Raw genomic sequence first — 18360 nt, forward strand, 5'->3', positions numbered from 1 at the left:
TCCTTCCTAGCTGCCTACATCTTCTCCAGGGATCATTTCTGCATGGACCTTTGAGGTTCTCAGCAGGTGGAAGATGCCCTACATTCCTGTATTGTAAGAGCAACTCTGTCCCTGGTCTTCTGTAAAGTTAGATTGAGGGAACAGTGTATGGTTAGGGTTAAGAACATGTTCGATTTGGGTTAGGAATCATTCTGCTGGATGAAGAATGGTGTTGGGAACCTGTGATATTTAGAATAATATATAGGTGAAATATATGTATGAAAACAGAAATCTAAGTAAGATTTGAAGGCCAGAAGGGCATTGGGCCCTTGATTGGGATACTTAGCTTTGAATTTCCTTCTGCACAGATGTCTCAGATAAATGGATATACAATGGCATAGGACCTTGTACCTTGGATGATTGTATGTAGAATAGAAGATCCAGTCCAAAGGGGAGAGTAGGTACGATTAGGAAGATAGTCAGTAGGTTTAGGAAGAAGAGTGAGTATAAAATTTGGACCAAAAGTTCTTTAGCAATAGGGTGTCGGTTAGAGAGTGAATGTGAATGTCAGCACATGTGAAGAGTCAGTCACAATGATGAACTGGGGAAAATATCTAGGAAAGCAGATAACAATAGAGACATTAGGAAATCAGGCAAAGTATCAAGTGAGTGATAGGATTAGACACTTTCAACAGGGTTGAGGTTGAATATATAGTCTTAGGCAGAAACAAATGTGTAGTCACCAATAGGATTGACATTTGAGAGCATTAGGCAACCTGGACAAGGATGTTGTTAGTAATCCATGCTCACTTTCCAATTAGGCTTTGGTACAATCATAAGTGTGACATTTGCATTTTGTGTCCAGAATATTACTTTGATAAAATGTATATGTAGATACGGTGACATGAGTATTTCTTCCACCATTTCGGGGAGCAACATGTTGAAGACGTGTAAATTAGCATTTGGGGGTACAAATAGGTGTACCCTGGGTCTATGAGTATAGAGATAATGCATGAATAGGCCATACTGTGAATAAATAACATAACTGGTTCCAATTTAAATAATGGATTGAATTGATATCTGAAAATATATAGGATATCTTATATTGATACACAATCATTCATTCCAACCAGTTATACATCTAATGGTAATATTAGGGTTATGGTTTACCATGAAGGGTGTGCGAGTTTTCCTTCAAAAGTGATTATGGAAATCCGAAATAATGGGTTTGGAAAGAAGTCTCATGAAAAGACCAGTCAAGAAACATGGAGGAATACATGTGTTCTGAAGCAAGAAGTGATTGAAAGTGAACCAAATCCCTAGAAATTTGTGAACTTGAGGATGAAATATATATCCTATGATGTGCATCAACTGAAGAAATAGTAATGTAGCTGTGTTGAATAAAAATGAACATCAAAATACACATCATGTCCCATAGGAATCTACTTGCATTGATGTGAAACAGGGTCAGTTACTGTAGAAATATGAGGATTTCTATGCACCATTCACTGAACGTAGTTTTCAGTACTAGGAAACAAATATGTATTTCAGGTGGATGAATATTTCTGAGAATAATCTTGTGAAAAGTTGATTATAAATCCACATACATGAACATGAATTTAGGGAGTGTAAAATAAGACACATATATTTTATATTTTGAAAAATCTGGAGAATGTGTGTGTGTGTGTGTGTGTGTGTGTGTGTGTATAGACACAAAACACTCACACAGGCATTAAAAAGTAGAAACATGTATGCCAATCGAAATTCATGATGAAATATATATCATCCCCAGATCCAAAGATCCAAAAATGTTTTCTTTTTACTGAACATGGATTTATGTATCATGTTGTTCAAGTAGGAAGCTCACCCGAAGGTAGAATTTTCAGTTCCAACAGCGTTTAGGAGGAGTGAACTCTTTCTCACAATTTGTATTGCCAAGTCAGCCACCTCACAAGAATGTACGGGAAACCAGGTGGGATTCTATATGTGCATGTAAAAATACATGTGCTGAATAGGCTACAGAGAAAGGGAGACAGGAATTCACATATTTGTTAACTTTAGAAACACATGGAGAACTATTTCTATTAAATTGGACTAGATTTATAACACCTACACTTTGTATTGCAAAAGGCAAGTCCAACTATACACCATGCCTCCTCTGAACTGCTTGTATTTCTATTCTGTTTGGGTTATTTTTCTCCATCATATTAGCATTCATAGTCAGAGTCTAGTAGGGTATGGGTTAGTGTCAGGGATTCAGTATTTCGGATGGAAAATAGGAAAATGAATCCAATGTGTATGCAAATATGTGCTACCCAAAAATCTTCCCACTCTCATCCAGAACAATGCCTTGACATTACCTTCGCCCCAAGAAAGACGCAGTTCGAGGAAAAGAGTTAGAAATTCTGTGAATATATATGTGGAATGGAAAATGCTCAGGAGTTCACAACCTTGGAGGTGGGAGAGGAGTTCCATAAGTAAGGGACAGGGTAAACACTCCCCAAACATGGAGCTCTCCTGGCCTAAAGACTTCTTGAGAAACTGCCTCTGAGGTGGGGCACTTGAAATATATGTTGTCAGGAGCTTTAGCTTCCTTTGTAGTGAGACCATCAAAGCTGGGTCTGCGTCTATGTGACCTGGAGGACATGGTTTCTGATTTTCCAATGAACAGGAGGCAGAAGTGCTGAATTCTCTCTTTGTAGGTAAACTGTGGCCACTGGGGGCTAAGTGTCTCCCTGTGTGGACTGTGAAGCCATTTGGTCATCCTCCACTTTTCCTGGTGTTTCTTGCTGCTGCACTGGGAGTTTGGTCTTTGCTTTGGGAATTAGAAGGACTTCAACTGGGACACAGGGCTGGAGGGAGTTCTGTCACGTGTGGTGCGTAAGGGTCCTAGGAGAATGCACCAACCAGGCTTCTATCCCACAGAGCTTGCCCTCTTGACCATAGCAGCCTGATTCTGAACATTGCCCTGAAACCTCTCCATATAACACGATGCCTTCACACATAAGGGTCTGCTGGCTGCACCATGTCAGTCACAAGCCACTTGGAAGCAGATGGCAGATCCACATGGCCCCACCACAGAGGTTTTATCACACACCTGCACACCACTGCTCTAGGCCCACTACTCAGCAGGCCCCAAAGTACTGGCATCTCTGTTCTACACCATTTTCATGCACCCCAGTCAATCAAGGCAGTGTCTGGTACACTCATGATCAGCAACAGGACATCCAAAGTCTCTCCAGTGCCGCCTGGTCATGGGAATTTCAAAGATTTTATGGTATTTTTCTAGCCATTTTTAAAGGATGAAGTTGGAGGCACTGTGGGTTTCCATTCATTCAGGAACCATTAAATGGTGAGGAAGCTCATTTCAATGAAAGCTCTGGAGAACTCTCACAAACAAGGCTTCCCAAAGAGTGGCCAAAAGGTCACATGAAACCAGGCCCATTGAGGTCTACAATGTGAGGTCCATGTGTGTTTTGACTCTCAGCCATGCCTGCCAGGTCTTTAAGAATAAAATCATGTGATATCCTGGCTGAGATTCCCAGGGCTCTGTGGAAAGCCACCCTGGGCCAAGATCTCAGTTTCCAAGGGCGACCCTCATGCCTGGCCTCCTAAAATCCCAACACAATTCATGGCAATACTTCTCTGAGTTCAGTTCCAGAACTCAGTCTCCAAGGGGAATCACACCAGAGATCAAGCCCAGGTGGACCCAGTCATCTCTTCCACCGCCACACAAATGACCACAATTCAAACCAAAACACTGCCACATGGCCCTCATCATCTTCCATGTAGACACTCCCCATAACCACTGGCTGGAGTTTTCCATGAGGGGCGCAGCCCAAGACAGTGTCCACAATAAGCTCCCTTGCCCCTCATTTGCCTTATGTCAGGGTGGCCTGGACACCCTTCCTGTGTACCAGGAGTGATCAAATAGGCCTGCCGTTAATACTGCTCCCCTTCTCCACTTTGAGGCCTGCTGACTGTCGGGTATAGATTCTTTGTGTGAACTGGAGTCATGAGAAAACCCAAGCACCTGATGGCTAACCTCTGCAGGGCTTTGAAGAACTCATTTGAACCAAAGGATCCCTATTCTCACTTGATGGAGGTCAGGAACCTTACAGAGGAAGGCGAGAGTCTTCATCCACAATGACTGCTTTTTTGCCATTTTGGCTTTGGATGCACACATGGGATCTTTCTTGAGATCCATCAGGTGCTGACAATCTAAGCCACAGCCTCACACAGGGCCAAGAGTCTGATGCAGACACATCCCTTTGCAAAGTAATTAAGCAAAGAGCCACAGGTGATGCCCATTCCTTTCCATTTGAAAACTGTTTTCTTCAGGCTTCACAAAGGGGTGCCCTGAGGCAAAGACCTTCCTGACATTCAGGGCAACAGAACAATAGGTAAGCAAAAGGCCCAAAGCAGGGTTTCTCCACTGAGACTTTACTGGTCCCACTGATATCTGAGTTTTCTGACATGCTCACCATTCCTTTCGGCTATCCAGTACATGGCCATGTGCCCAAGCTTGGAGGTGGTACATATCTTGGACACAAAACCATGAGCCTATTCTGGAGTGTGACCAGAATTCAGGAAGAAAACTGGAACTTAGGAAGATAGTAGGTGTTGCCCATCGATAAGGCAAGCCGCAGTCCATTCATAAATTGGGCACGATGAATGCTGGGAAGCTTTCTACTAGACCTGACACATCCATTGATGCATTCTCTTTTCTAATGTCTACAACCACGGACACAGTGGGATACACAGACATACAAACACTCGCCTTGTCAAAAGACTTGCTAGAAACAGTCCACTCCAAACCAAACAAACCGCCTTTCCTACCTCTTCTCAGAACATTGAGACAAAACCACAAACGCACACCCGCACCCACAAAGCCACCTCCTTCCCCCAAGGAGGTCTGGGACTACCCGGAGTGTCTTCTGACTCATGGGCCATACTATGTTCCCCCGAAATGGCCTGTCCTGTCTCAGATCTGGCCTCCTTGGCCAACTCTGTGAAGTTGTCAGGAGCCAGCGGTGAGCCACTACCTGCTTTCTCAGGGAAGGCCCCTCTTCAGAGCTTTCCTGGCATCTGGCCATCCTCACATCTGTAGGTACCAAGAAAGACTGACTCTGTCCTTGGTAAATCCAAACAAGTGAGCCCACTGGGACTGGGACTGGGACTGCCTCTGGGTGCCTGGCTTCCTGGATCCCAAGTTCAGAGAGTTCCATCACCAAGGAAGTGGGGTCAGGTCACTTCCTTCAGGAACTGAATGAGGTCACTGCCTTGGCAACCACTTTGTCCTAACAGTTGCTTCCAAGGGTCCCATGAGATGGAGGCTGCCCCTGCTTCCTGTGCCACTTTCACATTTAGAATGGTATATCAACCATAGGCACCCAGGAAAAGCTCTCCACACAGGCCTGGTTTGGTCCATCTTGTCTCCAGTAAGAAGAGAGAGGCACATTCTGACGCATCCCTCAATCCTGACCAGGTTGTTTGCCACGGAAGATGACTTTTGCTCTCTCAGGTCCTTCCTAGCTGCCTACATCTTCTCCAGGGATCATTTCTGCATGGACCTTTGAGGTTCTCAGCAGGTGGAAGATGCCCTACATTCCTGTATTGTAAGAGCAACTCTGTCCCTGGTCTTCTGTAAAGTTAGATTGAGGGAACAGTGTATGGTTAGGGTTAAGAACATGTTCGATTTGGGTTAGGAATCATTCTGCTGGATGAAGAATGGTGTTGGGAACCTGTGATATTTAGAATAATATATAGGTGAAATATATGTATGAAAACAGAAATCTAAGTAAGATTTGAAGGCCAGAAGGGCATTGGGCCCTTGATTGGGATACTTAGCTTTGAATTTCCTTCTGCACAGATGTCTCAGATAAATGGATATACAATGGCATAGGACCTTGTACCTTGGATGATTGTATGTAGAATAGAAGATCCAGTCCAAAGGGGAGAGTAGGTACGATTAGGAAGATAGTCAGTAGGTTTAGGAAGAAGAGTGAGTATAAAATTTGGACCAAAAGTTCTTTAGCAATAGGGTGTCGGTTAGAGAGTGAATGTGAATGTCAGCACATGTGAAGAGTCAGTCACAATGATGAACTGGGGAAAATATCTAGGAAAGCAGATAACAATAGAGACATTAGGAAATCAGGCAAAGTATCAAGTGAGTGATAGGATTAGACACTTTCAACAGGGTTGAGGTTGAATATATAGTCTTAGGCAGAAACAAATGTGTAGTCACCAATAGGATTGACATTTGAGAGCATTAGGCAACCTGGACAAGGATGTTGTTAGTAATCCATGCTCACTTTCCAATTAGGCTTTGGTACAATCATAAGTGTGACATTTGCATTTTGTGTCCAGAATATTACTTTGATAAAATGTATATGTAGATACGGTGACATGAGTATTTCTTCCACCATTTCGGGGAGCAACATGTTGAAGACGTGTAAATTAGCATTTGGGGGTACAAATAGGTGTACCCTGGGTCTATGAGTATAGAGATAATGCATGAATAGGCCATACTGTGAATAAATAACATAACTGGTTCCAATTTAAATAATGGATTGAATTGATATCTGAAAATATATAGGATATCTTATATTGATACACAATCATTCATTCCAACCAGTTATACATCTAATGGTAATATTAGGGTTATGGTTTACCATGAAGGGTGTGCGAGTTTTCCTTCAAAAGTGATTATGGAAATCCGAAATAATGGGTTTGGAAAGAAGTCTCATGAAAAGACCAGTCAAGAAACATGGAGGAATACATGTGTTCTGAAGCAAGAAGTGATTGAAAGTGAACCAAATCCCTAGAAATTTGTGAACTTGAGGATGAAATATATATCCTATGATGTGCATCAACTGAAGAAATAGTAATGTAGCTGTGTTGAATAAAAATGAACATCAAAATACACATCATGTCCCATAGGAATCTACTTGCATTGATGTGAAACAGGGTCAGTTACTGTAGAAATATGAGGATTTCTATGCACCATTCACTGAACGTAGTTTTCAGTACTAGGAAACAAATATGTATTTCAGGTGGATGAATATTTCTGAGAATAATCTTGTGAAAAGTTGATTATAAATCCACATACATGAACATGAATTTAGGGAGTGTAAAATAAGACACATATATTTTATATTTTGAAAAATCTGGAGAATGTGTGTGTGTGTGTGTGTGTGTGTGTGTGTGTATAGACACAAAACACTCACACAGGCATTAAAAAGTAGAAACATGTATGCCAATCGAAATTCATGATGAAATATATATCATCCCCAGATCCAAAGATCCAAAAATGTTTTCTTTTTACTGAACATGGATTTATGTATCATGTTGTTCAAGTAGGAAGCTCACCCGAAGGTAGAATTTTCAGTTCCAACAGCGTTTAGGAGGAGTGAACTCTTTCTCACAATTTGTATTGCCAAGTCAGCCACCTCACAAGAATGTACGGGAAACCAGGTGGGATTCTATATGTGCATGTAAAAATACATGTGCTGAATAGGCTACAGAGAAAGGGAGACAGGAATTCACATATTTGTTAACTTTAGAAACACATGGAGAACTATTTCTATTAAATTGGACTAGATTTATAACACCTACACTTTGTATTGCAAAAGGCAAGTCCAACTATACACCATGCCTCCTCTGAACTGCTTGTATTTCTATTCTGTTTGGGTTATTTTTCTCCATCATATTAGCATTCATAGTCAGAGTCTAGTAGGGTATGGGTTAGTGTCAGGGATTCAGTATTTCGGATGGAAAATAGGAAAATGAATCCAATGTGTATGCAAATATGTGCTACCCAAAAATCTTCCCACTCTCATCCAGAACAATGCCTTGACATTACCTTCGCCCCAAGAAAGACGCAGTTCGAGGAAAAGAGTTAGAAATTCTGTGAATATATATGTGGAATGGAAAATGCTCAGGAGTTCACAACCTTGGAGGTGGGAGAGGAGTTCCATAAGTAAGGGACAGGGTAAACACTCCCCAAACATGGAGCTCTCCTGGCCTAAAGACTTCTTGAGAAACTGCCTCTGAGGTGGGGCACTTGAAATATATGTTGTCAGGAGCTTTAGCTTCCTTTGTAGTGAGACCATCAAAGCTGGGTCTGCGTCTATGTGACCTGGAGGACATGGTTTCTGATTTTCCAATGAACATGAGGCAGAAGTGCTGAATTCTCTCTTTGTAGGTAAACTGTGGCCACTGGGGGCTAAGTGTCTCCCTGTGTGGACTGTGAAGCCATTTGGTCATCCTCCACTTTTCCTGGTGTTTCTTGCTGCTGCACTGGGAGTTTGGTCTTTGCTTTGGGAATTAGAAGGACTTCAACTGGGACACAGGGCTGGAGGGAGTTCTGTCACGTGTGGTGCGTAAGGGTCCTAGGAGAATGCACCAACCAGGCTTCTATCCCACAGAGCTTGCCCTCTTGACCATAGCAGCCTGATTCTGAACATTGCCCTGAAACCTCTCCATATAACACGATGCCTTCACACATAAGGGTCTGCTGGCTGCACCATGTCAGTCACAAGCCACTTGGAAGCAGATGGCAGATCCACATGGCCCCACCACAGAGGTTTTATCACACACCTGCACACCACTGCTCTAGGCCCACTACTCAGCAGGCCCCAAAGTACTGGCATCTCTGTTCTACACCATTTTCATGCACCCCAGTCAATCAAGGCAGTGTCTGGTACACTCATGATCAGCAACAGGACATCCAAAGTCTCTCCAGTGCCGCCTGGTCATGGGAATTTCAAAGATTTTATGGTATTTTTCTAGCCATTTTTAAAGGATGAAGTTGGAGGCACTGTGGGTTTCCATTCATTCAGGAACCATTAAATGGTGAGGAAGCTCATTTCAATGAAAGCTCTGGAGAACTCTCACAAACAAGGCTTCCCAAAGAGTGGCCAAAAGGTCACATGAAACCAGGCCCATTGAGGTCTACAATGTGAGGTCCATGTGTGTTTTGACTCTCAGCCATGCCTGCCAGGTCTTTAAGAATAAAATCATGTGATATCCTGGCTGAGATTCCCAGGGCTCTGTGGAAAGCCACCCTGGGCCAAGATCTCAGTTTCCAAGGGCGACCCTCATGCCTGGCCTCCTAAAATCCCAACACAATTCATGGCAATACTTCTCTGAGTTCAGTTCCAGAACTCAGTCTCCAAGGGGAATCACACCAGAGATCAAGCCCAGGTGGACCCAGTCATCTCTTCCACCGCCACACAAATGACCACAATTCAAACCAAAACACTGCCACATGGCCCTCATCATCTTCCATGTAGACACTCCCCATAACCACTGGCTGGAGTTTTCCATGAGGGGCGCAGCCCAAGACAGTGTCCACAATAAGCTCCCTTGCCCCTCATTTGCCTTATGTCAGGGTGGCCTGGACACCCTTCCTGTGTACCAGGAGTGATCAAATAGGCCTGCCGTTAATACTGCTCCCCTTCTCCACTTTGAGGCCTGCTGACTGTCGGGTATAGATTCTTTGTGTGAACTGGAGTCATGAGAAAACCCAAGCACCTGATGGCTAACCTCTGCAGGGCTTTGAAGAACTCATTTGAACCAAAGGATCCCTATTCTCACTTGATGGAGGTCAGGAACCTTACAGAGGAAGGCGAGAGTCTTCATCCACAATGACTGCTTTTTTGCCATTTTGGCTTTGGATGCACACATGGGATCTTTCTTGAGATCCATCAGGTGCTGACAATCTAAGCCACAGCCTCACACAGGGCCAAGAGTCTGATGCAGACACATCCCTTTGCAAAGTAATTAAGCAAAGAGCCACAGGTGATGCCCATTCCTTTCCATTTGAAAACTGTTTTCTTCAGGCTTCACAAAGGGGTGCCCTGAGGCAAAGACCTTCCTGACATTCAGGGCAACAGAACAATAGGTAAGCAAAAGGCCCAAAGCAGGGTTTCTCCACTGAGACTTTACTGGTCCCACTGATATCTGAGTTTTCTGACATGCTCACCATTCCTTTCGGCTATCCAGTACATGGCCATGTGCCCAAGCTTGGAGGTGGTACATATCTTGGACACAAAACCATGAGCCTATTCTGGAGTGTGACCAGAATTCAGGAAGAAAACTGGAACTTAGGAAGATAGTAGGTGTTGCCCATCGATAAGGCAAGCCGCAGTCCATTCATAAATTGGGCACGATGAATGCTGGGAAGCTTTCTACTAGACCTGACACATCCATTGATGCATTCTCTTTTCTAATGTCTACAACCACGGACACAGTGGGATACACAGACATACAAACACTCGCCTTGTCAAAAGACTTGCTAGAAACAGTCCACTCCAAACCAAACAAACCGCCTTTCCTACCTCTTCTCAGAACATTGAGACAAAACCACAAACGCACACCCGCACCCACAAAGCCACCTCCTTCCCCCAAGGAGGTCTGGGACTACCCGGAGTGTCTTCTGACTCATGGGCCATACTATGTTCCCCCGAAATGGCCTGTCCTGTCTCAGATCTGGCCTCCTTGGCCAACTCTGTGAAGTTGTCAGGAGCCAGCGGTGAGCCACTACCTGCTTTCTCAGGGAAGGCCCCTCTTCAGAGCTTTCCTGGCATCTGGCCATCCTCACATCTGTAGGTACCAAGAAAGACTGACTCTGTCCTTGGTAAATCCAAACAAGTGAGCCCACTGGGACTGGGACTGGGACTGCCTCTGGGTGCCTGGCTTCCTGGATCCCAAGTTCAGAGAGTTCCATCACCAAGGAAGTGGGGTCAGGTCACTTCCTTCAGGAACTGAATGAGGTCACTGCCTTGGCAACCACTTTGTCCTAACAGTTGCTTCCAAGGGTCCCATGAGATGGAGGCTGCCCCTGCTTCCTGTGCCACTTTCACATTTAGAATGGTATATCAACCATAGGCACCCAGGAAAAGCTCTCCACACAGGCCTGGTTTGGTCCATCTTGTCTCCAGTAAGAAGAGAGAGGCACATTCTGACGCATCCCTCAATCCTGACCAGGTTGTTTGCCACGGAAGATGACTTTTGCTCTCTCAGGTCCTTCCTAGCTGCCTACATCTTCTCCAGGGATCATTTCTGCATGGACCTTTGAGGTTCTCAGCAGGTGGAAGATGCCCTACATTCCTGTATTGTAAGACCAACTCTGTCCCTGGTCTTCTGTAAAGTTAGATTGAGGGAACAGTGTATGGTTAGGGTTAAGAACATGTTCGATTTGGGTTAGGAATCATTCTGCTGGATGAAGAATGGTGTTGGGAACCTGTGATATTTAGAATAATATATAGGTGAAATATATGTATGAAAACAGAAATCTAAGTAAGATTTGAAGGCCAGAAGGGCATTGGGCCCTTGATTGGGATACTTAGCTTTGAATTTCCTTCTGCACAGATGTCTCAGATAAATGGATATACAATGGCATAGGACCTTGTACCTTGGATGATTGTATGTAGAATAGAAGATCCAGTCCAAAGGGGAGAGTAGGTACGATTAGGAAGATAGTCAGTAGGTTTAGGAAGAAGAGTGAGTATAAAATTTGGACCAAAAGTTCTTTAGCAATAGGGTGTCGGTTAGAGAGTGAATGTGAATGTCAGCACATGTGAAGAGTCAGTCACAATGATGAACTGGGGAAAATATCTAGGAAAGCAGATAACAATAGAGACATTAGGAAATCAGGCAAAGTATAAAGTGAGTGATAGGATTAGACACTTTCAACAGGGTTGAGGTTGAATATATAGTCTTAGGCAGAAACAAATGTGTAGTCACCAATAGGATTGACATTTGAGAGCATTAGGCAACCTGGACAAGGATGTTGTTAGTAATCCATGCTCACTTTCCAATTAGGCTTTGGTACAATCATAAGTGTGACATTTGCATTTTGTGTCCAGAATATTACTTTGATAAAATGTATATGTAGATACGGTGACATGAGTATTTCTTCCACCATTTCGGGGAGCAACATGTTGAAGACGTGTAAATTAGCATTTGGGGGTACAAATAGGTGTACCCTGGGTCTATGAGTATAGAGATAATGCATGAATAGGCCATACTGTGAATAAATAACATAACTGGTTCCAATTTAAATAATGGATTGAATTGATATCTGAAAATATATAGGATATCTTATATTGATACACAATCATTCATTCCAACCAGTTATACATCTAATGGTAATATTAGGGTTATGGTTTACCATGAAGGGTGTGCGAGTTTTCCTTCAAAAGTGATTATGGAAATCCGAAATAATGGGTTTGGAAAGAAGTCTCATGAAAAGACCAGTCAAGAAACATGGAGGAATACATGTGTTCTGAAGCAAGAAGTGATTGAAAGTGAACCAAATCCCTAGAAATTTGTGAACTTGAGGATGAAATATATATCCTATGATGTGCATCAACTGAAGAAATAGTAATGTAGCTGTGTTGAATAAAAATGAACATCAAAATACACATCATGTCCCATAGGAATCTACTTGCATTGATGTGAAACAGGGTCAGTTACTGTAGAAATATGAGGATTTCTATGCACCATTCACTGAACGTAGTTTTCAGTACTAGGAAACAAATATGTATTTCAGGTGGATGAATATTTCTGAGAATAATCTTGTGAAAAGTTGATTATAAATCCACATACATGAACATGAATTTAGGGAGTGTAAAATAAGACACATATATTTTATATTTTGAAAAATCTGGAGAATGTGTGTGTGTGTGTGTGTGTGTGTGTGTGTGTATAGACACAAAACACTCACACAGGCATTAAAAAGTAGAAACATGTATGCCAATCGAAATTCATGATGAAATATATATCATCCCCAGATCCAAAGATCCAAAAATGTTTTCTTTTTACTGAACATGGATTTATGTATCATGTTGTTCAAGTAGGAAGCTCACCCGAAGGTAGAATTTTCAGTTCCAACAGCGTTTAGGAGGAGTGAACTCTTTCTCACAATTTGTATTGCCAAGTCAGCCACCTCACAAGAATGTACGGGAAACCAGGTGGGATTCTATATGTGCATGTAAAAATACATGTGCTGAATAGGCTACAGAGAAAGGGAGACAGGAATTCACATATTTGTTAACTTTAGAAACACATGGAGAACTATTTCTATTAAATTGGACTAGATTTATAACACCTACACTTTGTATTGCAAAAGGCAAGTCCAACTATACACCATGCCTCCTCTGAACTGCTTGTATTTCTATTCTGTTTGGGTTATTTTTCTCCATCATATTAGCATTCATAGTCAGAGTCTAGTAGGGTATGGGTTAGTGTCAGGGATTCAGTATTTCGGATGGAAAATAGGAAAATGAATCCAATGTGTATGCAAATATGTGCTACCCAAAAATCTTCCCACTCTCATCCAGAACAATGCCTTGACATTACCTTCGCCCCAAGAAAGACGCAGTTCGAGGAAAAGAGTTAGAAATTCTGTGAATATATATGTGGAATGGAAAATGCTCAGGAGTTCACAACCTTGGAGGTGGGAGAGGAGTTCCATAAGTAAGGGACAGGGTAAACACTCCCCAAACATGGAGCTCTCCTGGCCTAAAGACTTCTTGAGAAACTGCCTCTGAGGTGGGGCACTTGAAATATATGTTGTCAGGAGCTTTAGCTTCCTTTGTAGTGAGACCATCAAAGCTGGGTCTGCGTCTATGTGACCTGGAGGACATGGTTTCTGATTTTCCAATGAACAGGAGGCAGAAGTGCTGAATTCTCTCTTTGTAGGTAAACTGTGGCCACTGGGGGCTAAGTGTCTCCCTGTGTGGACTGTGAAGCCATTTGGTCATCCTCCACTTTTCCTGGTGTTTCTTGCTGCTGCACTGGGAGTTTGGTCTTTGCTTTGGGAATTAGAAGGACTTCAACTGGGACACAGGGCTGGAGGGAGTTCTGTCACGTGTGGTGCGTAAGGGTCCTAGGAGAATGCACCAACCAGGCTTCTATCCCACAGAGCTTGCCCTCTTGACCATAGCAGCCTGATTCTGAACATTGCCCTGAAACCTCTCCATATAACACGATGCCTTCACACATAAGGGTCTGCTGGCTGCACCATGTCAGTCACAAGCCACTTGGAAGCAGATGGCAGATCCACATGGCCCCACCACAGAGGTTTTATCACACACCTGCACACCACTGCTCTAGGCCCACTACTCAGCAGGCCCCAAAGTACTGGCATCTCTGTTCTACACCATTTTCATGCACCCCAGTCAATCAAGGCAGTGTCTGGTACACTCATGATCAGCAACAGGACATCCAAAGTCTCTCCAGTGCCGCCTGGTCATGGGAATTTCAAAGATTTTATGGTATTTTTCTAGCCATTTTTAAAGGATGAAGTTGGAGGCACTGTGGGTTTCCATTCATTCAGGAACCATTAAATGGTGAGGAAGCTCATTTCAATGAAAGCTCTGGAGAACTCTCACAAACAAGGCTTCCCAAAGAGTGGCCAAAAGGTCACATGAAACCAGGCCCATTGAGGTCTACAATGTGAGGTCCATGTGTGTTTTGACTCTCAGCCATGCCTGCCAGGTCTTTAAGAATAAAATCATGTGATATCCTGGCTGAGATTCCCAGGGCTCTGTGGAAAGCCACCCTGGGCCAAGATCTCAGTTTCCAAGGGCGACCCTCATGCCTGGCCTCCTAAAATCCCAACACAATTCATGGCAATACTTCTCTGAGTTCAGTTCCAGAACTCAGTCTCCAAGGGGAATCACACCAGAGATCAAGCCCAGGTGGACCCAGTCATCTCTTCCACCGCCACACAAATGACCACAATTCAAACCAAAACACTGCCACATGGCCCTCATCATCTTCCATGTAGACACTCCCCATAACCACTGGCTGGAGTTTTCCATGAGGGGCGCAGCCCAAGACAGTGTCCACAATAAGCTCCCTTGCCCCTCATTTGCCTTATGTCAGGGTGGCCTGGACACCCTTCCTGTGTACCAGGAGTGATCAAATAGGCCTGCCGTTAATACTGCTCCCCTTCTCCACTTTGAGGCCTGCTGACTGTCGGGTATAGATTCTTTGTGTGAACTGGAGTCATGAGAAAACCCAAGCACCTGATGGCTAACCTCTGCAGGGCTTTGAAGAACTCATTTGAACCAAAGGATCCCTATTCTCACTTGATGGAGGTCAGGAACCTTACAGAGGAAGGCGAGAGTCTTCATCCACAATGACTGCTTTTTTGCCATTTTGGCTTTGGATGCACACATGGGATCTTTCTTGAGATCCATCAGGTGCTGACAATCTAAGCCACAGCCTCACACAGGGCCAAGAGTCTGATGCAGACACATCCCTTTGCAAAGTAATTAAGCAAAGAGCCACAGGTGATGCCCATTCCTTTCCATTTGAAAACTGTTTTCTTCAGGCTTCACAAAGGGGTGCCCTGAGGCAAAGACCTTCCTGACATTCAGGGCAACAGAACAATAGGTAAGCAAAAGGCCCAAAGCAGGGTTTCTCCACTGAGACTTTACTGGTCCCACTGATATCTGAGTTTTCTGACATGCTCACCATTCCTTTCGGCTATCCAGTACATGGCCATGTGCCCAAGCTTGGAGGTGGTACATATCTTGGACACAAAACCATGAGCCTATTCTGGAGTGTGACCAGAATTCAGGAAGAAAACTGGAACTTAGGAAGATAGTAGGTGTTGCCCATCGATAAGGCAAGCCGCAGTCCATTCATAAATTGGGCACGATGAATGCTGGGAAGCTTTCTACTAGACCTGACACATCCATTGATGCATTCTCTTTTCTAATGTCTACAACCACGGACACAGTGGGATACACAGACATACAAACACTCGCCTTGTCAAAAGACTTGCTAGAAACAGTCCACTCCAAACCAAACAAACCGCCTTTCCTACCTCTTCTCAGAACATTGAGACAAAACCACAAACGCACACCCGCACCCACAAAGCCACCTCCTTCCCCCAAGGAGGTCTGGGACTACCCGGAGTGTCTTCTGACTCATGGGCCATACTATGTTCCCCCGAAATGGCCTGTCCTGTCTCAGATCTGGCCTCCTTGGCCAACTCTGTGAAGTTGTCAGGAGCCAGCGGTGAGCCACTACCTGCTTTCTCAGGGAAGGCCCCTCTTCAGAGCTTTCCTGGCATCTGGCCATCCTCACATCTGTAGGTACCAAGAAAGACTGACTCTGTCCTTGGTAAATCCAAACAAGTGAGCCCACTGGGACTGGGACTGGGACTGCCTCTGGGTGCCTGGCTTCCTGGATCCCAAGTTCAGAGAGTTCCATCACCAAGGAAGTGGGGTCAGGTCACTTCCTTCAGGAACTGAATGAGGTCACTGCCTTGGCAACCACTTTGTCCTAACAGTTGCTTCCAAGGGTCCCATGAGATGGAGGCTGCCCCTGCTTCCTGTGCCACTTTCACATTTAGAATGGTATATCAACCATAGGCACCCAGGAAAAGCTCTCCACACAGGCCTGGTTTGGTCCATCTTGTCTCCAGTAAGAAGAGAGAGGCACATTCTGACGCATCCCTCAATCCTGACCAGGTTGTTTGCCACGGAAGATGACTTTTGCTCTCTCAGGTCCTTCCTAGCTGCCTACATCTTCTCCAGGGATCATTTCTGCATGGACCTTTGAGGTTCTCAGCAGGTGGAAGATGCCCTACATTCCTGTATTGTAAGACCAACTCTGTCCCTGGTCTTCTGTAAAGTTAGATTGAGGGAACAGTGTATGGTTAGGGTTAAGAACATGTTCGATTTGGGTTAGGAATCATTCTGCTGGATGAAGAATGGTGTTGGGAACCTGTGATATTTAGAATAATATATAGGTGAAATATATGTATGAAAACAGAAATCTAAGTAAGATTTGAAGGCCAGAAGGGCATTGGGCCCTTGATTGGGATACTTAGCTTTGAATTTCCTTCTGCACAGATGTCTCAGATAAATGGATATACAATGGCATAGGACCTTGTACCTTGGATGATTGTATGTAGAATAGAAGATCCAGTCCAAAGGGGAGAGTAGGTACGATTAGGAAGATAGTCAGTAGGTTTAGGAAGAAGAGTGAGTATAAAATTTGGACCAAAAGTTCTTTAGCAATAGGGTGTCGGTTAGAGAGTGAATGTGAATGTCAGCACATGTGAAGAGTCAGTCACAATGATGAACTGGGGAAAATATCTAGGAAAGCAGATAACAATAGAGACATTAGGAAATCAGGCAAAGTATAAAGTGAGTGATAGGATTAGACACTTTCAACAGGGTTGAGGTTGAATATATAGTCTTAGGCAGAAACAAATGTGTAGTCACCAATAGGATTGACATTTGAGAGCATTAGGCAACCTGGACAAGGATGTTGTTAGTAATCCATGCTCACTTTCCAATTAGGCTTTGGTACAATCATAAGTGTGACATTTGCATTTTGTGTCCAGAATATTACTTTGATAAAATGTATATGTAGATACGGTGACATGAGTATTTCTTCCACCATTTCGGGGAGCAACATGTTGAAGACGTGTAAATTAGCATTTGGGGGTACAAATAGGTGTACCCTGGGTCTATGAGTATAGAGATAATGCATGAATAGGCCATACTGTGAATAAATAACATAACTGGTTCCAATTTAAATAATGGATTGAATTGATATCTGAAAATATATAGGATATCTTATATTGATACACAATCATTCATTCCAACCAGTTATACATCTAATGGTAATATTAGGGTTATGGTTTACCATGAAGGGTGTGCGAGTTTTCCTTCAAAAGTGATTATGGAAATCCGAAATAATGGGTTTGGAAAGAAGTCTCATGAAAAGACCAGTCAAGAAACATGGAGGAATACATGTGTTCTGAAGCAAGAAGTGATTGAAAGTGAACCAAATCCCTAGAAATTTGTGAACTTGAGGATGAAATATATATCCTATGATGTGCATCAACTGAAGAAATAGTAATGTAGCTGTGTTGAATAAAAATGAACATCAAAATACACATCATGTCCCATAGGAATCTACTTGCATTGATGTGAAACAGGGTCAGTTACTGTAGAAATATGAGGATTTCTATGCACCATTCACTGAACGTAGTTTTCAGTACTAGGAAACAAATATGTATTTCAGGTGGATGAATATTTCTGAGAATAATCTTGTGAAAAGTTGATTATAAATCCACATACATGAACATGAATTTAGGGAGTGTAAAATAAGACACATATATTTTATATTTTGAAAAATCTGGAGAATGTGTGTGTGTGTGTGTGTGTGTGTGTGTGTGTGTGTATAGACACAAAACACTCACACAGGCATTAAAAAGTAGAAACATGTATGCCAATCGAAATTCATGATGAAATATATATCATCCCCAGATCCAAAGATCCAAAAATGTTTTCTTTTTACTGAACATGGATTTATGTATCATGTTGTTCAAGTAGGAAGCTC

Source organism: Urocitellus parryii, chromosome 1 (genome assembly GCF_045843805.1).
Source record: "Urocitellus parryii isolate mUroPar1 chromosome 1, mUroPar1.hap1, whole genome shotgun sequence".
NCBI lineage: Eukaryota > Metazoa > Chordata > Mammalia > Rodentia > Sciuridae > Urocitellus > Urocitellus parryii.